Source organism: Lipotes vexillifer, unplaced genomic scaffold, assembly GCF_000442215.2.
Source record: "Lipotes vexillifer unplaced genomic scaffold, Lipotes_vexillifer_v1.1 scaffold120, whole genome shotgun sequence".
NCBI classification, from domain to species: domain Eukaryota; kingdom Metazoa; phylum Chordata; class Mammalia; order Artiodactyla; family Lipotidae; genus Lipotes; species Lipotes vexillifer.
The window spans coordinates 1,937,860-1,963,283 of record NW_006791240.1 but is presented as its reverse complement, the minus strand read 5'-3'; the positions used below and the strand labels follow the sequence as shown (position 1 = coordinate 1,963,283).

The 25,424-nt window shown below is 36.1% G+C and overlaps 1 protein-coding gene and 1 pseudogene across 1 annotated transcript in view; both read left to right on the top strand.

The window, feature by feature from the left end:
• The window catches only part of NBEA (neurobeachin), a 640,668-nt gene that overhangs the window by 92,178 nt on the left and 523,066 nt on the right, over window positions 1–25,424 (top strand).
• On the top strand, window positions 6,382–7,201 carry LOC103077118 (nuclease-sensitive element-binding protein 1 pseudogene; annotated as a pseudogene).

The window sequence follows — 25,424 nt, the reverse complement described above, 5'->3', positions numbered from 1 at the left end:
CCCTACAGCCTATGCTGTAGACCTCTTTTTCAAATCAAAGGTAACATATATTCAATACATACTTAATAGAAAGGAAAAACAAAATAATGCAAGCCAATGGAGACTGAATATAAATAAGAATCATTCACTCTTTCAGTCGTTCTTTCTTTTAGTAAATATTACTATTAAATATTGTTTTTTGGCATTGTTATTCTAGGTGTTCAGGGGCTAGGGATATGATAGTGAATAAAACAGACAAAAATCCCTGCTTTGACGGAGAAAGACAAATACTGTATTTTTTTTACTTAATATGTGGAATCTAAAAAAAAAAAAACAAATCAACAAATATACCAAAATAGAAACATATTCACAAAGACAGAGAACAAACCAGTGATTGCTGGAGGGAAAATGGGAGGATGGGTGAAATAGATCAAGGGGATTAAGAGGTACACACTACCAGTTATAAAACAAGTCACATAGATGTAATGTACAGCCCAAGGAATATTATAAATAGTATTATAATAACTTTGTGTAGTGTGTAATCTATAAAACTATTGAAGCAGTCAGTAGACATAGTGACTAATATAAGTCACTATATTATAAGTACATCTTATAATATAAGTTACTGTATTTTAAGTACACTATAAGTACATCTGAAACTAATATAAGTCAACTGTACTTCAATAAAAAAAATTCCTGCCTGTACTGGGGGGAAAGAGGATGTACACTATCATGGGAGGAGACAGACAACAAAACAAAATAAAAAAGAAAAATATATAATGTGCTAGATGGTGATAAGTACAATGTGAAAAATAAAGTAGCTAAAAAACAGGGAAAGTGGTAGACTGCAGTTTAAAATAGAGTGATTAGAAGAGTTTTTACCAAAGACCTCAAGGAGATGAAGTTGACGCCAGCCACGTGCATCTGGGGAAGAGCTTTCAGGGCAAATGGGAGGGCAAGTCTTAAGGGCATTAGTAGGATCTGACTTGGTAGATTAAAAAACACTGTGACTGTGTTTCCTTGTGACTAGGATAGAGAGAGGCAGAGGGAGAGTAGTATGAGATAAATTCAGGTATCAATAAAAGACTTGCAGATGATTGTTCTGACTTTGCTTTTTACTCTTGAGTGAGATGGAAAGCCTTTGGAGAGTCTTGAGTGGATTGATCTGATATCAATATTAAAAGCATCAGTGGCAACAGGGAGACTAGTTAGAAGGCTATTGCAAATATTTAGGTGAAAGATGATGGTAGTTTAGACAAGGCTGATAGCAGTGGAAAGTAATGGGACTTGACTGGATTTTTTTTTTTTTAATTTTAAATTTTAATTTTTTTTCATTTTAACATCTTTATTGGAGTATAATTGCTTTACAGTGGTATGTTAGTTTCAGCTTTACAACAAAATGAATCAGTTATATATATACATATGTTCCCATATCTCTTCCCGCTTGCATCTCCCTCCCTCCCACCCTCCCTATCCCACCCCTCCAGGCGGTCGCAAAGCACCGAGCTGATCTCCCTGTGCTATGTGGCTGCTTCCCTCTAGCTATATCTACGTTACGTTTGGTAGTGTATATATGTCCATGCCTCTCTCTCGCTTTGTCACAGTTTACCCTTCCCCCTCCCCATATCCTCAGGTCCATTCTCTAGTAAGTCTGTGTCTTTATTCCTGTTTCACCCCTAGGTTCTTCATGACATTTTTTTTCTTAAATTCCATATATATGTGTTAGCATACGGTATTTGTCTCTCTCTTTCTGACTTACTTCACTCTGTATGACAGAAAACAAACAACCCAATCCAAAAATGGGCAGAAGACCTAAATAGACATTTCTCCAAAGAAGATATACAGACTGCCAACAAACACATGAAAGAATGCTCAACATCACTAATCATTAGAGAAATGCAAATCAAAACTACAATGAGATATCATCTCACACCAGTCAGAATGGCCATCATCAAAAAATCTAGAAACAGTAAATGCTGGAGAGGGTGTGGAGAAAAGGGAACCCTCTTACACTGTTGGTGGGAATGTAAATTGATACAGCCACTGTGGAGAACAGTATGGAGGTTCCTTAAAAAACTACAAATAGAACTACCATATGACCCAGCAATCCCACTACTGGGCATATACCCTGAGAAAACCATAATTCAAAAAGAAGCATGTACCAAAATGTTCATTGCAGCTCTATTTACAATAGCCCGGAGATGGACACTTGACTGGATTTTGATAAAGCATACCTAAACTAAAACTCTAAGAGGACAGCTTTTGGATGTATTTTGGAAGTAAAGTGAGTAGGATATTCTGTCACTATAAATATGGGGTAAAGGAGCAAGAGAGGATTCAAAGGTGACCCAGTGCTTGAATAACTGAATTGATGGATTTGTTATTTACTGAGATGGGAAAGACTTGGAAGGACTAAGTTTTGGGGAGGAAGATCAAGAGTTTGGCTTTTGACATGTTAAATTTGAAATGCCTATTAGACATCTAAATGGAGAAATGAGATAAGTCTGGAGCTTAGGGGAGACGTGTAGTTTGGAGATAGAAGTTTAAAGTTGACAGGACATAGACAGGATTTAAAGCCCCAAGACTGGATTTAGGTACCAATAAAGTGAGTTGAGAGACAGAAGATGACTGAGTAATGAGTCCTTGGGAAAGCCAATGTTCGGAGGTTGCAGAGATGAGGAGGACCCGTCAAAGGAAAATTAGGAGAGCAAGGGAGTAAGGGAAAAAGCAGGATAGTATGGTGTCCTGGAAGTGTTTAAAGGAAGAGGAAATGATTAACTTTCAAATGATACTGACAGGTTGAGTAAATTGAGGACTGAAAAATGTCTACTGAATTTAGCAGCGTGGAGGTCATGAGTAATCTTGATTATCACACCTTAGGCAATTAGTTGAAGTGGGAGGAAAAAAACTTGAATGAAGTTTTGTAGTGTCCTTTCAGAATTCAAAGAGAAGCATTAAATGTTTTATAATTGAACGTATAGTTTAGTTTTGCTTGTTTCATTCTATAGTACAGGGGTCCCCAACCCCTGTGCCACAGACCGGAAGTGGTCTGTGGCCTGTTAGGAACCAGGCCACACAGCAGGAGGTGAGTGGTGGATGAGCAAGCAAAGCTTCATCTGTATTTACAGCCGCTCCCCATTGCTTGCATTACTGCCTGAGCTCCGTCTCCTGTCAGATCAGTGGTGGCATTAGATTCTCACAGGAGCACGAACTGCTGTGAACTGCGCATGCGAGGGATCTAGGTTTGTGCTCCTTATGAGACTCTAATGCCTGATGATCTGAGGTGGAGCTGAGGCAGTGATGCTAGTGCTGGGGAGCGGCTGCAAATACAGATTATCATCAGCAGAGAGGTTTGACTGCACAGAGACCATAATAAATCAATTGCTTGCAGACTCATATCAAAACCCTATTGGTGAGTGGCAAATGACAATTAAGCTGCATCTGGTGGCAGGCTTTATAGTGGCAGGTGAGTCGATGTACTTCAATTATACAGCTGCATCTGGTGGTGGGCTTTAAGTCAGAATCCGACAATTTAGTCCACGCATGGCCCGCCCATTATTTTATTTACCACTTCTGTATGTGCCTCTTTCCTGCCCTGCACACTTGTCTCAGTCACAGTTTTGGTAAGCCCACAAGCTAACCCTAGCCAAAAATGAGTAAAAATCAAACGTCGCTGGAGAGCTTATTTGAAGAGGGAGAAAGACCCAATGATGAGACAGCAGAAGACTCTAAGAATGCCAACAAAAAGAAAGCTGCATTCAAAAGAAAAAACCAAGAGTCCTACTTAAATTATGGGTTCATTGCAACAGGTGATTCACATTCTCCAAGCCCGCTTTGTAGAATACGTGGCGACTCTCTATCCAACAAATCCATGAACCCTTCAAAACTGCTTTGCCGCATGGAGGCAAGCCTTTGGAGTTTTTCAAAAGACAAAAAACGTGAACACGAAGAGCAGAAGCAATTACCGAAGGCCGCCACTTCATCAAATGTGTCTGCACTGAGAGCGTCATTCTTAGTGGCTAACCGCGTTTCTAAAGCTAAGAAGACCTTTACTCTTGGTGAAGAGTTGATCCTGCCTGCTGCTAAGGACATTTGTCTGAACTTTCAGGAGAGGCTGCAGTTCAAAAGGTGGCACGTGTGCCTCTTTCGGCTAGCACCGTAACAAGATGAATTGGCGAAATAGCAGAGGATATTGAGGCACAATTGTTAGAGAGGATTGATGAGTCACCATGGTACGCAGTCCAGGTTGACGAGTCTACCGATGTTGACAAGGCAACAGTGCTTGTTTTTGTGCGATATATTTTTCAGGAGGATGTGCATGAGGATATGTTATGTGCACTTTTGTTGCCGACCAACACCACAGCTGCAGAACTATTCAGTCTTTGAATGATTACATATCACGAAAACTGAATTGGGCATTTTGTGTCGGTATATGCACGGACAGAGTGGCTGCCATGACTGGATGGCTTTCTGGTTTCACTACTCGCGTCGAAGAGGTCGCTTCTGAATGTGTGTTTACGCACTATGTCATCCATAGAGAAGTTCTGGCTAGACGAAACATGTCGACTGAACTTAACATTTTGCAGATGTGATTAAAATTATAAACCACATTAAAGCACATGGCCTTAACTCACGTCTGTTCGTGCAGCTCTGTGAGGAGATGGACGCAGAAGCACACACGTCTTCTCTTATACACAGAAGTGAGATGGCTTTCTAAAGGGAGATCCCTGGTCAGAGTTTTTGAGTTCTGAAAGCTGCTCCAGAGATTTGTTTTAGAAAAACAGTCACCACGGGCAGCACATTTCAGTGACACAGAATGGGTCTCAAAACTTGGTTACTTGTGTGACATATTCAGCCTGCTCAACGAACTCAGTCTGTGACTTCAGGGGAGAACAGCAACTGTGTTCAAGTCAGTAGATAAAGTGGCTGCATTCAAAGCCAAACTGGAATTATGGGGGCAATGAGTGAACATTGGGATTTTTGACATGTTTCAAACATTAGCAGAGATTTTGAAATAGACTGAACCAGGGCCTTTTCGCTCCCAGCTGGTGCATGATCACCTATCTCAGCTTTCAGAGGAGTTTGAGCATTACTTCCCAACCACAAAAGACCCCTGAACTGGGAAGGAGTAGATTCACTTATTCGTGAATAAGCCAGGTGAATCGACTTTGTCCATGCTAGAAGAGGATCAACTGCCTGAGATGGCAAATGACAGTGGCCTTAAAAGTATGTTTGAGACAACTTCAAATCTCCATACGTCTGGATTAAAGTCAGGCAGAATATCCTGAGATTGCCACAAAAGCACTGAAAAGCCTGCTTGCATTTCCAACATCCTGTCTTGGTGAAGCAGGGTTTTCTGCAGTGACAGCAAGCAGAATGAGATCACGGAGTAGACTGGACGTAAGCAACGCACCTTGGGTGTCACAATCTCCCATCACCCCCAGATGGGACCATCTAGTTGCAAGAAAACAAGCTCCCACTGATTCTGCATTATGGTGAGTTGTATAATTATTTCATTATATATTACATGTTATAATAACAGAAATGAAGTGCACAATAAATGTAATGCCCTTGAATCATCCAGAAACCTCCTTCCCGCCGGTCTGTGGAAAGATTGCCTTCCACGAAACCAGTCCCTGGTGCCAAAAAGGTTGGGGGCCGCTGCTCTAGTACATTTCATACCAAGGCGTTAGCTCTTCTTTTGTGATTCTCCTCCACTCCATTTCCATCATTTTTTTCTTTTTGAGGAACTGTTTATATTTAGTTGGTTTTTCTGGTCTCCTGATTATTTCCTTTTACTGTATCACACATATTTTTATGTCTAGTACATTTGTAAATAAAAATTTTATAGAAATAAAAGCCTCTGAGTAATATGTACTTAATGTGCCTTTGAAGTATGGTTATATAAGCAACTTGCTCTGTAAAATAGGGAAGCTTTATTTTTAAACTATAATATTTTAAATGATTTTCCTTTTTAGCCAGTTTCTTTTGGAAGATATATACATATTCAAAATATGCTACCATTTTTCAAGTTAATTGCATTTCTTTTTTGGAATTGCCTGCATGGTCAGTTTTTAAGTGACACAAGGAAACAGTTTCATTCCTTTAGAGCTAAACTGTATTTTTGATGAAAGATGGTTTTATGACACCTATTAATTCAGCAAGCATGGCTTCAAATCTTTTCTCTTTTTCCAAAATTAAATCAATCCCTTGGGGATCAGTTCTCCTTCAAAAATATAATTTAAAATGCTGTAGAGTTCAGCTGGTAGTGGGAATGGAGAGCTGACCCCAGGGAGCCCTGAGTAGCACCCCCATCTCCCCAAGGAGCCACAGCCTCAGCTGGCCCCAGTCACCATCATTACAACCGTAAGCATCCAGGCCGAGGCCCATCCCGGCGGCACCATGGGGAGCAGTGGCCCCGGTGGCTTCACATCTGCAGCACCTGCCTGCAGGGACAAGAAACTCATCACAGTGAAGGTTTCTGGAACAGTAAAATGGTTCAGTGTAAGAAACGGATGTGATTTTTTCAATAGGAATAACACCAAAGAAGATGTATTTGTATACCAGTCTGCCCTAAAGAAGAATAACTCCAGGAGGCACCTTTGCAGTGTAAGAGATGGAGAAACTTGGAGTTTGATGTTGCTGAAAGGAGAAAAGGGTGTGGAAGCAGTGAATGTTCCAGGCCCTGGTGGAGCTCTAGTGCCAGGCAGTAAATATGCGGCAGATGTAACCATGATAGATACCGTCCACATTATAGGGGTGCTCCACACAATTAACAGCAGAATGACCAGAATAATGAGAATGGAGAAAGAATGAGGGATTGGAGAGTGGTCCCAAAGGCCAGGCTCTGCAGCAGGCCACTGTGCCCATCGTACCACGTGGAGACCCTACGGGTGTCGACCACAGTATTCCAACCCTCCTGTGCAGGGAGAAGTGATGGAAGGTGCTGACAACCAGGGTGCAAGAGAGCAACGTAGACCAGTGAGACAGAGTATGTAACGTGGTTTATAGACCACCATTCCACAAGGGCTTACTTCACCCAAGACAGCCTAATGAGGACCACAGTGAAGGAGCTAGGGAAAATAAAGGAGATGAGACTAAGGTCAGCAGTCACCTCAACGTTGTTAAGGACGTAGCTTCAATTACCAATGCAGACCCCCAGAAAACCCTAAAGCACAAGATGGCAAAGAGAAAAGCAGCAGATGCACCAGCTGAGAATTAGTCTTGCTGGAGGCCGAGTAAATGCACTTTTCCCATCTCTGCCATCACCTGATTTAGCTATCCAACAAGAAGAAGTGAATGTAAAGGTTCAGCAATAAGAAGTGAAGGAGAGTGGAGCTGAAGACCTCAAGTGCTTGCTCTTTGCCCCTTGACCAGATAGCTAGAAGCATTATGTGCACTACCTATGCAGGCTGCAGTTTTTACTATCTTTACTTAAAGACTCTTTGATGATGACAAACATTTTTTTTTTTTTTAAGGCTGGTTTTTCTCAGTACACCTTTAAAGGTTTTTAAATTGTTTCATATTTGTTCAAGTTGAGCTTTTAAGAACCTTATTTTTAATTTGTAATATAATAAAAGTTCACAGCATGATTTTTTTTTCAAAAAAGTCAGTAAACTGCAAGCACCTGTTAATAAAGGTCTTTAAAAAACCCTGTAGACTCTGAAAATAGTTTTTTTAAAAAAAATTCCTAGATATAAGGAGTATTTTGAGTAATAGAATGTATGTGAGTAGTTCTAAGGGGATTCTTTTGCAAAATACACCACTCATTTGATCATACTTGTTTAGGTCTATTTGCTTTAAAATATCAGGCATATTACTTTATAGCTATACTATATTTAGAATGCTAGAATTTCAGTGAATGGCAAGAAAAGTGTTCTGTTTTTCCAAAGTTCTAGTTTTATTCCCCCAATGCAGTGCCTTCAGCAGAGCCTTTTTTTTTGTTTTGTGGTACGCGGGCCTTTCACTGTTGTGGCCTCTCCCGTTGTGGAGCATAGGCTCCGGACGCGCAGGCTCAACGGCCATGGCTCACGGGCCCAGCCGCTCTGCGGCATGTGGGATCCTCCCAGAACGGGGCACGAACCCGCGTCCCCTGCATCGGCAGGCGGACTCTCAACCACTGCGCCACCAGGGAAGCCCAGCAGAGCCTTATTTTATTACCCATATTCAAATAATTTTTACCCATTGGTCTTGAAATGGGTAATTCCTACTGGGTTTATCCAGTTAATATACATTTTGTATATACTAACAACTTTCTCCTCTAGCAGCTCTGACTAATAATGTACCTAATGACCACTGAGGGGGAATAATATAATCTTAATGCCACTTTCTCATTATTCAGAGATCTCCAATTTTTAAAGTGTCATTATAAACTTTTAGATTTAAATGTATTTGAGGTGTTTCGATCTATAGCAGTTACTGTGTTTTTCTTTTAAAACTTCAAATTGCTCCAACTCTGGGTATCTCTTCTAGTTGGTCTCTTAGTCCATTTGACATGACCCTGTAGTCTTTGATAGCTTCCTTGCTATTTCCTATGACGATGTTTCTGGCTCATCCTGAATATTTTGTTGTTTCAGTCCTGGAATCAGCCGGTCCTCCAAGAATCTCTAGTCTCTATTAATGGGAAATTTAGGACTTGCTGTGTTTTATCTCTACCTCCTCTTAGTTAAATCTGTATCTCCTTTCTTCCACATTGAGATGTCTTGCTGGCAAGTACATGGAGGATGTTAGAATTAGAAAAGCCTATAATTACACATATAACAGTCTAAGAACTACAGTACCAATACTACCCTACAGACATAATTACTGAAAACACTTAGGTTGTTTTCCATATGCTCTCTCTGTTCTCCTTGCCATTTTTTAATTTCTGAAGTATAAATATTATGGGCTGAATTGTGTTCCCCCAAAATTCATATGTTGAAGTTCCAACTCACAATAACTCACAATGTAGCTATTAAAGTACTTATATATTTAAGGTTCATCACATGCCTTACATTGATGTGTTTTGCCTATCTAAAACTTATTCTATAGTTTATTCTTCAGGAAGGACTCATGGGAAGAATGTTTTCTGAGAACTGCATTTTGGTATTAGTTTATCAGGGACCATTATGTTTGACAGCCATTTGCTTGGCTATAAAATCCTGGACTAACCTTTCTTTGTACATCTCAGATTTGTTACTAATTTTCTTCTGGCTTAAAGTATTTCTGTTGAAAGTCTGATGACAGTTTAATATCCTTTCTGTAAGTCACCTGCTCTTTTTGCCCACATGTTCAAAGGATTTTGTTTAAATTCAGCAATTTTGCTAGATAGGTCTTAAATATTCTGAGTTGATTTCTCATTTAAGTGGTATGCACTTTCAGTATGCAGTCTTGTATCTTTTTATATTTCAAGGAATTTTTTATACTGTTCACGGTTTGTTCTATTTTCCTTGCTTTGGTTTTCTTCAGAGACTTGACTATACATGTTTGATTTACTTTGCTTATCTTTAATATTTGTCACTTTCTCTTGAATCTTCATCTTTTTTTTTTCTTTCTCATTTTTTAAATTTAAAAATAAAGTGAAACTTACAGAAAAATTACAAGCACAGTAGTAAGCGGTTTTTTCCCTGAGCTATTTGAGAGTATTGCTGACATAATGTCCCATCATCCCTGAATATTGTGTTTGTATTCCTTTATATAATTCCTTTATATAATTATTAACATCAGTGTGTTACTACCTTTATATAATTATATATAGCAAGAACATTCTTTTATATAATTATTAACATCAATATGTTACTACCATGTAATTCTCAGACCCCATTAAAATTTTGCTAATTGTCCCATAATGTCCTTTTTAGGAAAATGATCTAGTTCACAACATTTACATTATAATGTATCTTTAGTCTGCTCAACAGAACAGTTTTTGTTCATTCTTTGTTCAGTCTTTGTTCATTCTCTGTCTCCCATGCCTGGCTAATAACCCTGTTGGGTGGATACCCTCCTCACCTCTCTAGGTCTTTGATACCATGTTGCCTGGTTATGCTCCTGACTCAGCTGAGGGCTCTGCCACCCTGCTGGCCACTGCAGCTCCTCACCTCTAGCCCTAGTGCAAACCCCTGCCTTGTTTAGCCCTACCTGTTAGCTTTATGAGTTTTCAGGAAGGCAGGAGGAATAGTAAGAGGAAAAGAGCTTCATTTCTTTGCGTTTTATTTTTTTGTTTTATTTTTTTAATGCCAACTTTATTGAGATATAATTCACATATATTCAATTCACCCATTTAAAATGTATAGTCCAAGGGTTTTAGTATATTCACAGATATATGCAACTATTAACACAGTGAATTTTAGAACATTTTTACCATCTCAGAAAAGAAACCTGTACCCTTTAGCTCTCAACTTTTTATTCTCTCACTCCTTACCCCATTTCTAAGCAATCACTAACCTTTCTGATTCTATAGATTTGCCTATTCTGGACATTTCATATAAATTTTGAAATTGGGAAATGATGGGTTGCTTTAATTTCCACATAAATTTTAGGATCAACTTGTCAGTTTCTGAAAAAAAGACAACACACCCACACAAAACAACAACAATAACAACAAAACCCAACTGCGATCTTGATAGAGATTGTGTTGAATCTTTTATTTGGGGAATCTTACCAACTACACAATATTAAGTCCTCCAATCCATGAACATGGGATGTCTTTACATTTATTTGTGTCTTCTTAATTTCTTTCAAAGAGGATTTGTACTTTTTGCCATAAGTCAAATGCCAGAAATCTTGGACTTCTTTTGTTAAATTTATTCTCTAGTATTTTATTATTTTTGATGCTGTCATAAATAGAGTTGTTTCTAAATGTTATGTTCGGATTTTCTTTGCTATTGTATACAATGGATTTTTATGTTATGATTCTGTATCCTGCAATCTTGCTGAAAATACTAGCACTAATAGTTTTATCTAGAATCTCCAGTATAATGTTGAACAGAACATTAGCACAGGTATCTTTGTCTTGTTACTGATCTTAGGGGGAACACTTTCAGTCTTTTAGCATTAAATGTGTTGTTATCTGTGAGTTTTTCATTGATGCTTTTTATCAGATTGGGGAAACTCCATTTTATCCCTACTTTGCTGAACACTTTTAAAAATAAAGGGGTGTTGGCTTTTGTCAAATGCCTTTTCTGTATTTATTAAGATAAGCATTTATTGAGATAATAATATTAACATATTAATTAGTCTAGGTATAGGTTTGTCAATTTTGATCTTTACAAAGAATCAGCTTTTGTTTTTGTTGTGTTTTCTCTATTGTTTTTCTCTATTTCAATAATTTTTCCTGTAATTCTTAGTGTTTTCCTCCTCCTGCTTGTTTTATGTTTAGTTTGTTCTTTTGTTATCCAGTGTCATAAGGTGGAAGACTTGGTTGTTGATTTGATGTCTTTTTTAATATAAACACTTACAGTGTTGCCTCTCAGTACTGCTTTACCTGCTTATGTTTTGGCATTTGTGCCTTTATTTTCATTCACCTCAAAACATTTTATAATTTCCCTTTTGACTTCTTTTTGACACATTTTTATTTAGCAACTTGTTGTCCCGCGTCCCCTGCATCGGCAGGCGGACTCTCAACCACTGCGCCACCAGGGAAGCCCAGCAGAGCCTTATTTTATTACCCATATTCAAATAATTTTTACCCATTGGTCTTGAAATGGGTAATTCCTACTGGGTTTATCCAGTTAATATACATTTTGTATATACTAACAACTTTCTCCTCTAGCAGCTCTGACTAATAATGTACCTAATGACCACTGAGGGGGAATAATATAATCTTAATGCCACTTTCTCATTATTCAGAGATCTCCAATTTTTAAAGTGTCATTATAAACTTTTAGATTTAAATGTATTTGAGGTGTTTCGATCTATAGCAGTTACTGTGTTTTTCTTTTAAAACTTCAAATTGCTCCAACTCTGGGTATCTCTTCTAGTTGGTCTCTTAGTCCATTTGACATGACCCTGTAGTCTTTGATAGCTTCCTTGCTATTTCCTATGACGATGTTTCTGGCTCATCCTGAATATTTTGTTGTTTCAGTCCTGGAATCAGCCGGTCCTCCAAGAATCTCTAGTCTCTATTAATGGGAAATTTAGGACTTGCTGTGTTTTATCTCTACCTCCTCTTAGTTAAATCTGTATCTCCTTTCTTCCACATTGAGATGTCTTGCTGGCAAGTACATGGAGGATGTTAGAATTAGAAAAGCCTATAATTACACATATAACAGTCTAAGAACTACAGTACCAATACTACCCTACAGACATAATTACTGAAAACACTTAGGTTGTTTTCCATATGCTCTCTCTGTTCTCCTTGCCATTTTTTAATTTCTGAAGTATAAATATTATGGGCTGAATTGTGTTCCCCCAAAATTCATATGTTGAAGTTCCAACTCACAATAACTCACAATGTAGCTATTAAAGTACTTATATATTTAAGGTTCATCACATGCCTTACATTGATGTGTTTTGCCTATCTAAAACTTATTCTATAGTTTATTCTTCAGGAAGGACTCATGGGAAGAATGTTTTCTGAGAACTGCATTTTGGTATTAGTTTATCAGGGACCATTATGTTTGACAGCCATTTGCTTGGCTATAAAATCCTGGACTAACCTTTCTTTGTACATCTCAGATTTGTTACTAATTTTCTTCTGGCTTAAAGTATTTCTGTTGAAAGTCTGATGACAGTTTAATATCCTTTCTGTAAGTCACCTGCTCTTTTTGCCCACATGTTCAAAGGATTTTGTTTAAATTCAGCAATTTTGCTAGATAGGTCTTAAATATTCTGAGTTGATTTCTCATTTAAGTGGTATGCACTTTCAGTATGCAGTCTTGTATCTTTTTATATTTCAAGGAATTTTTTATACTGTTCACGGTTTGTTCTATTTTCCTTGCTTTGGTTTTCTTCAGAGACTTGACTATACATGTTTGATTTACTTTGCTTATCTTTAATATTTGTCACTTTCTCTTGAATCTTCATCTTTTTTTTTTCTTTCTCATTTTTTAAATTTAAAAATAAAGTGAAACTTACAGAAAAATTACAAGCACAGTAGTAAGCGGTTTTTTCCCTGAGCTATTTGAGAGTATTGCTGACATAATGTCCCATCATCCCTGAATATTGTGTTTGTATTCCTTTATATAATTCCTTTATATAATTATTAACATCAGTGTGTTACTACCTTTATATAATTATATATAGCAAGAACATTCTTTTATATAATTATTAACATCAATATGTTACTACCATGTAATTCTCAGACCCCATTAAAATTTTGCTAATTGTCCCATAATGTCCTTTTTAGGAAAATGATCTAGTTCACAACATTTACATTATAATGTATCTTTAGTCTGCTCAACAGAACAGTTTTTGTTCATTCTTTGTTCAGTCTTTGTTCATTCTCTGTCTCCCATGCCTGGCTAATAACCCTGTTGGGTGGATACCCTCCTCACCTCTCTAGGTCTTTGATACCATGTTGCCTGGTTATGCTCCTGACTCAGCTGAGGGCTCTGCCACCCTGCTGGCCACTGCAGCTCCTCACCTCTAGCCCTAGTGCAAACCCCTGCCTTGTTTAGCCCTACCTGTTAGCTTTATGAGTTTTCAGGAAGGCAGGAGGAATAGTAAGAGGAAAAGAGCTTCATTTCTTTGCGTTTTATTTTTTTGTTTTATTTTTTTAATGCCAACTTTATTGAGATATAATTCACATATATTCAATTCACCCATTTAAAATGTATAGTCCAAGGGTTTTAGTATATTCACAGATATATGCAACTATTAACACAGTGAATTTTAGAACATTTTTACCATCTCAGAAAAGAAACCTGTACCCTTTAGCTCTCAACTTTTTATTCTCTCACTCCTTACCCCATTTCTAAGCAATCACTAACCTTTCTGATTCTATAGATTTGCCTATTCTGGACATTTCATATAAATTTTGAAATTGGGAAATGATGGGTTGCTTTAATTTCCACATAAATTTTAGGATCAACTTGTCAGTTTCTGAAAAAAAGACAACACACCCACACAAAACAACAACAATAACAACAAAACCCAACTGCGATCTTGATAGAGATTGTGTTGAATCTTTTATTTGGGGAATCTTACCAACTACACAATATTAAGTCCTCCAATCCATGAACATGGGATGTCTTTACATTTATTTGTGTCTTCTTAATTTCTTTCAAAGAGGATTTGTACTTTTTGCCATAAGTCAAATGCCAGAAATCTTGGACTTCTTTTGTTAAATTTATTCTCTAGTATTTTATTATTTTTGATGCTGTCATAAATAGAGTTGTTTCTAAATGTTATGTTCGGATTTTCTTTGCTATTGTATACAATGGATTTTTATGTTATGATTCTGTATCCTGCAATCTTGCTGAAAATACTAGCACTAATAGTTTTATCTAGAATCTCCAGTATAATGTTGAACAGAACATTAGCACAGGTATCTTTGTCTTGTTACTGATCTTAGGGGGAACACTTTCAGTCTTTTAGCATTAAATGTGTTGTTATCTGTGAGTTTTTCATTGATGCTTTTTATCAGATTGGGGAAACTCCATTTTATCCCTACTTTGCTGAACACTTTTAAAAATAAAGGGGTGTTGGCTTTTGTCAAATGCCTTTTCTGTATTTATTAAGATAAGCATTTATTGAGATAATAATATTAACATATTAATTAGTCTAGGTATAGGTTTGTCAATTTTGATCTTTACAAAGAATCAGCTTTTGTTTTTGTTGTGTTTTCTCTATTGTTTTTCTCTATTTCAATAATTTTTCCTGTAATTCTTAGTGTTTTCCTCCTCCTGCTTGTTTTATGTTTAGTTTGTTCTTTTGTTATCCAGTGTCATAAGGTGGAAGACTTGGTTGTTGATTTGATGTCTTTTTTAATATAAACACTTACAGTGTTGCCTCTCAGTACTGCTTTACCTGCTTATGTTTTGGCATTTGTGCCTTTATTTTCATTCACCTCAAAACATTTTATAATTTCCCTTTTGACTTCTTTTTGACACATTTTTATTTAGCAACTTGTTGTTTATTTCCACAATATTTTTGAATTTCTGAAATTTCTTTCTATTATTGATTTCTAATTTGATTCCATTTTGGTCAAAGAAGGTACTTTGTATTATATTTACCCTTGTAAATTTAATCAGGTTTGATTTATGGCTTAACATTGCTCTATCCAATGTTTGATGTACACTTACGAGTTATGTATATTCTGCTGTTGTGGGGTGTAGTGTTATAGCGATATCTTTTAGGTCTGATCACTTTATAGTGTTGTTCAACTTTTATGTTTCTTTGTTGACTTCTGCCTAGTTGTTCTATCCACTATTCGACTTGCGAATTGAAGTTATCAACTATTAATCTTAACTTGTCTTAATGTTTCTTCCTTCATTTCTGTCAAGTTCTTCTTCATGTATTTTGGTGCTTGGTTGTTAGATGCACATATGTTATCTTCTTGGTGGATTGATTCTTTTATTATTATTCAATGTCACTCTGCCTCTAGTAACATATTTTGTTTAAAGTCTGTTTTCACTTAGTACAGCAACTCCAGCTTTCTTGTGGATTGTTGATAAACTTTCCCTTTTACTTTGAATCGATTTTTGACTTTGAATCTAGAGTATGCCTCCTACAGGCAATACATTGTTAGATCTTGTTTTATTATCCAGTCTAATAACATCTGCCTTTTCAGAAGATTGTTTTTCCATTCACCTTTAATGTTACTGATATAGTTGGATTTACATCTGTCGTTCTGTCTGTTACCTATGTCTCATGTTCTTTTTAATTCCTTTATTTATTCTTTACTGCTTTCTTTTGAATTAAATGAATATTTTCTATTGTAGCATTTTCATATCTTTAATGAATTTTTTCACTCTTTTACTTATTTACTTAATGGTTGCTATAGGACTTACCATTTAAATTTTAACTTATCAGAATCAACTTCAGACTTATACTAACTTAATTCCAGTGAGATATAGAAATGTTACTTTTTACAAATGTATTTTGTTTTTCTTCTTTTTTGTGATATAGTTATACATAGTACATATTACAATGTTGGTTACAAACCCAACATTACATTATTATAATTATTACTTTATATAGTTGAATGTCTTTTAAGGAAGCTGAGAGAAGAAAATCAACTGTATGTTTATAGCTTTTGTTATATCAACCTAATTTTCATTTATGGATTTCCTCATTTGTTCATTTACCACCTGGACTTATTTCCTTAGCTCAATATAGCTTTCCCACTCACCTCCTTTGTGTTGTTATTAGCAGATACATTACATTTTTATGTTATAGGCAAAAACATACTTTATATACACATTATCTTATAAAATTGCTTTGAAATCTGTTAAGAGGGAAAAAGGAGAATAAATATGCATTTATACCATCTTTTATAACCACATGACTACTGGTGCTCTTTGGTTTTCATGTGGATTCAAATTACTGTCACTTTTAGCTTGAAGGACTTCCCTTTGTTATTTCTTGTAAGGTAGGTCAGCTAGCAGTAAATTGTCTTAGTTCTTATTTATTTGGGAATGTATCTTATTTTCCTTTTAGATTTGAAAGCTAGATTTGCTGGATATAAATTCTTGGTTGATATTTTTTTCTTTGAGTACTTTGAATGCTTTATTCCTCTGTGTTCTGGCCTCCATTTTTTCAGATGAGAAGTCTGCTGTTGATCTTATTGTTCTCTTTTAAGTAAAGAGTCGTTTTTCTTGTGCTGCCTTTAATATTTTCTCCTTGTCTTGGGCTTTCACCATTACTATGACTTTTCTGTTTGTAGATTTCTTTGCTTTTATCTTTCTTCAAGTTCATGGGCTTCCTGAATAGGTAAATTAATGCTTTTCAATAAATTGAGAACTTATCATACATTAAATTTTTGAATATTTTGCTTTTCTTTTCTCTTTCTTCTCTGCTTTTGGTATTCTTATTCTTCATACCTTAGTACAGTTAATTGTTTCCCACATTTCTCTAAGGCTCTGATCATTCTTCACTCTCTTTTCTCTCTGGTTTTTGGATTGCATAACCTTTATCTGTTTATCTGACATTTGCTAATTCTTTCTTCTGCTTGTTCAAATATATTGTTGAGACCCTATAGAGAATTTTTCAATTCATTGTACTTTTCAACTCCAGAATTTCCATTTGGATTGTTTTTATAATATCTTTCTCTCTTTTAATAAATAATACTAAATTTTAATTTTACTGATATTTTAAAATACTAATTCTATTAATATTTTCCCAGGTTTATTGAGAAGTAATTGACTATGTCACTGTATAAGTTTAAGGAGTACAGCATGATGATTTGGTTTACATATATTGTGAAATGATTATTGTAATAGATTCAGCTAACATCCATCAGCTCATATAGATACAATAAAGAAAAGAAAAAAGGTTTTTCTTGTGATTAGAACTCTTAGAATTTATTAAAAAGTTTTTCTTGTGATTAGAACTCTTAGAATTTATTCTCTTCACTTTCCTATATATCAATATCTATCTCTTAATTGATATTCTCTATTTAATGTGACATTGTCATCATAACTATATTTACTTCTCTAATTATGGTTTGCTTTAGTTCTTTTTTTTTTTATTTTTTTTTTGCGGTACGCGGGCCTCTCACTGTCGTGGCCTCTCCCGTTGCGGAGCACAGGCTCCGGACGCGCAGGCCCAGTGGCCATGGCTCACGGGCCCAGCCGCTCGGCGGTATGTGGGATCTTCCCGGACCGGGGCACGACCCCGTGTCCCCTGCATCGGCAGGCGGACTCTCAACCACTGCGCCACCAGGGAAGCCCCACTTTAGTTCTTTGAACATGTTTTTAGTGGCTGCTTTGAAGTCTTTTTCTGTTAAATCTGACATCTGATTGCTGTCACTAGCAATTTCTGTTGCCTGCTTCTTCTCCCATGTATGGGTCATATTTTCCTGTTTCTATGTCTCTCAATGTTTGGTTGGGAAATGGACATTTTAGGTAATATATTGCTGCATGTCTGGGTACTACTATACCCATCTCCTTTTAGGGCTTATTATTTGTTTATTGACTGGATAGATTACTTTAGTGGGTTTTTTATTAATTTTAATTTTTTTCTTAAATATTTGCAAGAACTCAGCATTGAAGCTGCAGCCTAGAGTGTTTTCTGAATAAAAATTATAAATATAAATTTTTAAATAGATGTCAGAGAGTTCATATTTTGTATTTCTTCTTTGAATGCTTTTAAATTTACTTTTCAAGTAATACATACGTTTCATTTATATGATTTTAGTCTGTGGAAGTTTGCTGAAGTTTGTCTTATGAACCCAAATATGTGTCCTTTTTGCTAGTTGTTCCATGTGTTCTTGAAAAGAATGTATATTGTCCTCTTGTTACACACAGTGTTCCATATTGAAATATTATACTGAAATGTTCTATTTTTAAGAAAGCTGAGTCATGTTACTCCTTTGAGTATAATTAGTACAAAATATGGTCATACACGGGTTTTTCTTTAAAAAATTATAATAGCTTTATTAAAGTATAGTTTACATATCATACAGTTGACTCATTTTAAGTATACAAGTAAATTATTTTATATAAGCTTACAGAGTTGTACAAACATCACCACAATCCACTTTTAGAACATTTCTACCACCCTGGAAAGATCTCACTTGCCAATTCTCAGTCATTCCTCATTCTCATCCCCATCCTACTTAAACCATTTTATATAATAGTTCTCTTTTGGAAAATTCTTCTTAAAATAGTAACCCAATAAATATTGATATTTATGCACAAATCTGCTTATATACATTAAAAAATATAAGTTTGAAGATTTGGAAGTGATCTGAATACCACAAATGGGATTAAGATAAGACAATTATTTTATGTATGTAATGGATTATATGTTTACAGTCATTTAAATTGAATCATATTTTTAAAATATGGTATAATTAATTGTGATGTGAAGTTGTATTGCTACAATTAGCCAAAGTATGGAATAATGATATTTGTATAACAGACTGAAAAAATTAAGACCGTTCTTTTTCCCCAAATAAGACTAGTTTTATTAGACATCTTACCTTATATTTCCCCCAAAAGATTTTATAACTTCCAAGAGAATATATTAAACACTTTTGATTCCTTTGTAAGCAGTATGAACCAAATGAAAGTAAAGGTTTTTTTTACCTGATAATGGAATATACATACAGTTCAGCAGTGTTAAAATGTAGACATGGAGAAGCTATTTACAGTGTTTCACAGCATACTTCTCAGTATTTTATTCCAGTCCTTATTTTTCGAAACCATGTACTTGGAGTTCTTAAGCATCATAGGTATAATACCCCCCCAAAAAACAAACAAAAAGGGTAAGAAGTATCACTAAACTGCTTCAGACAAATTACTTTTAAAATATAGTAATCATGAGCCAAGGAGAGTGATATCTTTAGTGTTTTGCATGACTTTTCACTTAAATTTACTTAAATTCATTGAATATTATTTAAAAAGTTATATCAGTAATTATTAGTACAGGACTTTCAGCTCAAAAGACTTGCTTGCAAGTTCAATGTGGGGCAAAGGACATGGGTGATTTCATATTCATACTTAATGGTTGCTTTGTTTCTCAAAACAGTTCTTTTATACATGCAGTAAATCAAGGAAAAGTGTGCAGCCTCTCTGAAAAGAGCCAAAGGAAAACATTTAAACAGACAAAAACTGCAAAGTGGTAGACTTTAGGAATGGTAGAAAACCAGAGTTTTATGATTGGAGTCCAGAAGGAAGACCAAAATCAAGGAAGATGAAATAGGGTAGTATATTTTTAATCTTAAACATTAGGGGGTAGATGATTTTACTCTAAATCCTGGATTTTCCCTGAAGAAGGAAAAGTCATTTAAAAGTAGCTTTAAAATGACTTGGGAAAATGAAAATGATTACATTACGATGAATTTTCTCATACAACTTTACAATTCAGAAGACATTTATTAAAGCGTTTCTGTGTACAGAGCACTATTATAGGCATTATGGAAGATGCAAAACTATAAGTTATCTTTAAGGATCTTACAGCCAAATAAGGGAGAAAGACATAGAAAAGCTAAAAAGTAAAGTTGCATGAAAATATAGTCATGGTATAATCTGTGAACACTAAGTCCTATGTGATCATGGAGAAGGGTTCTGATTGTAAGAACTGGGAAATGCTTGGAAGAGAAGACAGCTTTAAAGCCAGTTCGGGGGACTTCCCTTGTGGTGCAGTGGTTAAGAATCCGCCTGCCAGTGCAGGGGACACAGGTTCAATCCCTGGTCCAGGAAGATCCCACATGCCACAGAGCAACTAAGCCTGTGCACCACAACTACTGAGCCTGTGCTCTAGAGCCTGTGTGCCGCAACTACTGAGCCTGCATGCTGCAATTACTGAAACCTGTGTGCCTAGAGCCCGTGCTCGCAACAAGAGAAGCCACCACAGTGAGAAGCCCACACAGTGCAACAGAGTAGTCCCTGCTCACCGCAACTAGAGAAAGCCCACGCTTAGCAACGAAGACCCGACACTGACATAAATAATTTAATTAATTAATTAATTAAAAAAAGAACCCGAACAAAAAACAGTTCAGGGAGGCCCCAGAAGCTTTAGATTCATAAAAATTGAGTGATTTTTGTTTCTTTTGCTGGGGGAAAAATCTATTTCCCTCTGTTACTTTTCATGAATTCACCCAACAGAAAAACACTCTTTTTTTAAAAAAAATCAATTGGTACCCTTTAACTGGTTTCTTTTACTTATGAGGATGACAATTAGAATTCACAAATAATCTTTTAAAACCTACTATCCAGTTTACAAGGTTTCTTGCTTAATTAATTCATTTTTAAAACATTCAACCTGACTTCTGATTTTGTCCATAATGGAATAACTGGTACTAGATGTGCCCTACCGCTGTAAATCACTATGAAAATGGGCAAAATACACAAAGCATCCAATTTTAGACATTTGTTAGTACACATAGCACAGGCCCAAGATCCTTGAGAGGAGGAAAACATTTTGAGATGAGCTTGTTAATGACCCCAGCTCTCTGGCTGGGGCTAGTATTTTTATTGAGGCATAAAGGAGGTAGAAGCCAGGCATAGCCGGTTGGGCCTGCTCTGAGGTACTGAAACAGCTGGAACTTGTGGGGCAGGGTATCGAAATGGAGCAAGCTCTTGGGGTAAGGATAGAAGTCTTTGTCAGGGTTCCTGTGTTGAGATGCTGTGAGCCGTGGGTGGAAGATGTTACCAAGAGCAGAAGAGAGATACCAGAGGTCACACAGTTGTTTGAGGCTTTGGAGTATCGACCCAATTAGTGAAGGTTTATGCCCACGTCCTCGAGTGCTCAGTAATTATTAAACAAATGAGGGACTTCCTTGGCGGTCCAGTGGTTAGGACTCTGCCCTTCCACTGCAGGGGGCACGGGTTTGATCCCTGGTCGGGGAACTAAGATCCCTCATGCTGCATGGCATGACCAAAACCAAAACCAAAACAAACGAATGACACTAGTGGTGTAGACAATTCAGGGGTTTCCTCTAGTAGATTATAATTATTCACACATTTTCCCCATCAAATCATTTCTAAAAAGTGTATCTTTTATCATTCTATGATATTGATTGCTTTTGCAATTTAATTTTTAAAACTTTCAACCTACCAAAATATCCATTCTTCTGTGCAACTACATGCATGTTAAAAAAAATCTTTGGGGAGTTCCCTAGTGGCCTAGTGGTTAGGATTCCAGGCTTTCACTGCCGTGGCCCGGGTTCAGTCCCTGGTCAGGGAACTGAGATCCTGCAAGCTTCGTGGCGCAGCCAAAAAAAAACAAAAACAAAAAAACAACTTTTCTTATATTAGAAGAATGAGTTACATAAAATTACTTGGTATTTGTAAGTGATTGCTTAATTTGGTATAAGTAGTTTATTAACATTATGTTTAATATTTCCCTTAGATATTGGTTTGTATTAGTGATGTGTTTCTCTTGTTCAGTATTTGAAATATTGCAGTAATTATAGTGCTGGTACTTGGCACTTCTGCTAATTTGATATATGTCATTGTTATAACTTTTTAAGATTTGATTGGTTGAGTCATTTTCAACTATGTTGAAGTACTGACTTCACTTCTTGCATTGAAATACTCTATGTTAATCTATTTGCCCTTTGTTGGCATGCTTGTGACTGTAAGCTTTTTTTTTTTCCTCTACATTCTTTCTTATCAGGATCTGGTAATAATGATTGAAGGGCATGTGATTGAATAAAATTCAATAATATATTGAATAATTGTTATATTCAAGGAACTGTTCTAAAGCTTTGGGGATTAAGCTTATACTTCATTTATGAGAATAATTGTATCTGTAAATGTTTATAATTAAAAGTTGACATGTATACCACAAAAGAAACATAATGCAAATACTATTAATGTTTTGGGGAAGGATGATTAATTCCAGCTGCAGAAGATTTAGGAACTCTTCATAGAGAAGGAAATTTTTCAGGGTTCTTGAAAAAAGTAATGGAGAGGGTGAGCAGGATGTAATGATAGAATGTGAGACAGTGGGCATGATTGAAGGGATAGAAGCAAGGGAGTACAGGATGTGTTTATGGATTGATCCATAATCAGGCATGGCTTCATGGGAGAATACAGAGTAGGTGGTGTGATTTATGGTAGAATGTGAGGGTGATTATCATAGGCTGAAACCAAGTTATTGAAGGTTTTGAATATCAAAACAATGAATTTGGATTTTCCAGTCATGTGGAATTATCAAAAAATTTGTAGCAAGAGAATGGTTTGATCCTATATATGTATTTTCCTTGAGTAGTTTGGAGATATAAGAGTTTGAGTGATTATTTTTTAATGAATTCAGATGGATTATTTATTTGTTTTGAGGAGAAAATCATTGTACAATATACAAGTGGCAACGTTCTCTTAATTATACATCAGAAAATATGATTCCTTGAATATTAGAATGTCATTACTATGTTAATATCAGCACCATTTGTCACATAATGATTCTGGGGAAAGCAATAGCTTTTGTCAAATATCTATTATTCTAACATAAATTCAATGAAAAAATGGCTGTATCCTTGACATTGGCGAAGTTTTCAGAGATTAGTGTTAGAAAAATAACATGCCTCTGCTCATATAACAGTTAGATAAACTTAATTTTTTTGAGTTTAGCAGTGTTGTGGCACATTTTCTCATATTTGTGTTAAGTAATTCTAGTTTGGGTAATTAAAGTTCTGCTCAATGAGACTTTGCCTCAATAGCAACTATGTCAGTTATCTGAATTACACTGTCGTCAGTGCAATATGCCATTACCATAACATTTATGGTAAATGTTTTATGAGTAACATTTAAGAAAAAAAATTAACAAAGAAAATGTATAATATTAAGTAGAAAAGGAGGTAGTGATAATAGCAGCTACCATTTTGCTTTAAAAGTACCAGGGATTGTTCATAGTGCTTTATTTATATTATTTTATGTATTGGTTGTGTAGCAGGTGAGAGGCAGATAACTTGTGGGTGATTATCTATAGGTGACAGAGTTGGGATACAAACTCAACTCTAATTGGTTTTGAAGTTACGGCTTTTAACTATATTGTACTGTACTGTTTTTTTTAAAGTTTTTTAAAGCTTTTTGTCCAGTTTTATTGAAATACAATTGATACATAACATTTCTTAGTTTAAGGTCTACAACATAATGATTTGATATGTGTATATATTGCAAAATGATTTATCACAATAAGGCTAATTAACAAATCCATCACCTCATAAAGTTATAATTTTTTTGTGTGTTAAGAACTTTTAAAATATACTTTCCTAGGAACTTTCAAATATAGTATTGTTAACTATAACCAACATGCTGTGCATTATATACCCAGCATTTATTCATCTTATAACTAGAAGTGTGTACTTTTTGACTACCTTCACCCATTTTTCCCACCCCCTCCCCCCTTGTCTCTGGCAATCACCAGTTTGTTCTCTGTTATCTAGAGCTTGATTTTTAGATTCCACAGATAAGTGATGTTTGTCCTTCTCTGACTTATTTCACTTGGCATAATGCCCTCAAGGTCCATCCATGTTGTTTCAAATTTCAAGATGTCCTTCTTTTTTTATAGCTGAATACTTAATACCATCTTTTCTTTATTCATTCATCCATCAATGGATACTTAGTTTGCTTCCATGTCTTGGCTATTGTAAATAACTTTGCAGTGAACATGGGGGTGCATATATCTTTTTGAGTTAGTGTTCTTGTTTTCTTCAGATAAATATCCAGAAGTGGAATTGCTGGATCATATGGAAGTTTTGTTTTTAATTTTTTGAGGAACCTCCATACTTGTTTCCATAGTGGATGCAATAACTCACTCATCAACTCTTTTTTTTGTTTGTTTGTCTGTTTGTTTTGTTTATTTGTTTGTTTGTTTTTTGCGGTACGCGGGCCTCTCACTGTTGTGGCCTCTCCCGTCGCGGAGCGTAGGCTCTGGATGCGTAGGCTCAGCGGCCATGGCTCACGGGCCCAGCCGCTCCGCGGCATGTGGGGTCTTCCTGGACCGGGGCACGAACCTGTGTCCCCTGCATCGGCAGGCGGACTCTCAGCCACTACGCCACCAGGGAAGCCCTCACTTATCAACTCTTAATTGAGCTTTCGCTCCGCGACTGGAGAGGCCACAACAGTGAGAAGCCCGCGTACCGCAAAAAAGAAAAAAAAAAAAAAAAAAAAAAAAAAAAGATCCTTAACTTAATTGAGCTTTCACAAAAACAAAGATGGCTATGCCAGTCTTTACCCATGATGGGCTGTTTAACAGGGAGAATAAAATGTCAGAAGTTTAGCAATATATAACAATAGGTTAGAGTCAATTTGAAATTTGTAAGCTGCTCTTGAAGCTCCACTGGAAATTCTAGGTGGTATAGCATGGTGAACTGTGAAAATTGTCTAATTGTAGGCATCAATTAAATATGGTTACCTCCAGCATGAATTCTGGTTACAAGCAGAGACTTTGGTGTATCTAAATCTTTGAAAAGAATTTCACATTTAAATTCTTCAAAATTGTAGATATAACAGTGTGTGTGGTCTAAAAACAATTTTCATCTACTTTTTTGTAAAGTCTGTTTTACTATGTTATTTACCTGCATTCTTCTCCAAAGGGTTGGATGCTTATATCTCTCTATTAAAAACAGTACATATGACAGCTCATCAGAATTAGGAAGTCGTGTTATTTGATGCCCTCTCACTTCGACATGTTAACAGACAATTTGAGGATTATATAACATATTTAACGTTTTTACATGCTTCCTTTTTAGAGAAATTCTGAAATACATTTATTTATACTTTTAGTTTCTATTTCCTAGACTTTTTTTTTTTTTTTTTTTGGTGGTACGTGGGCCTCTCACTGCTGCGGCCTCTCCCGTCGCGGAGCACAGGCTCTGGACGCGCAGGCTCAGCGGCCATGGCTCACGGGCCCAG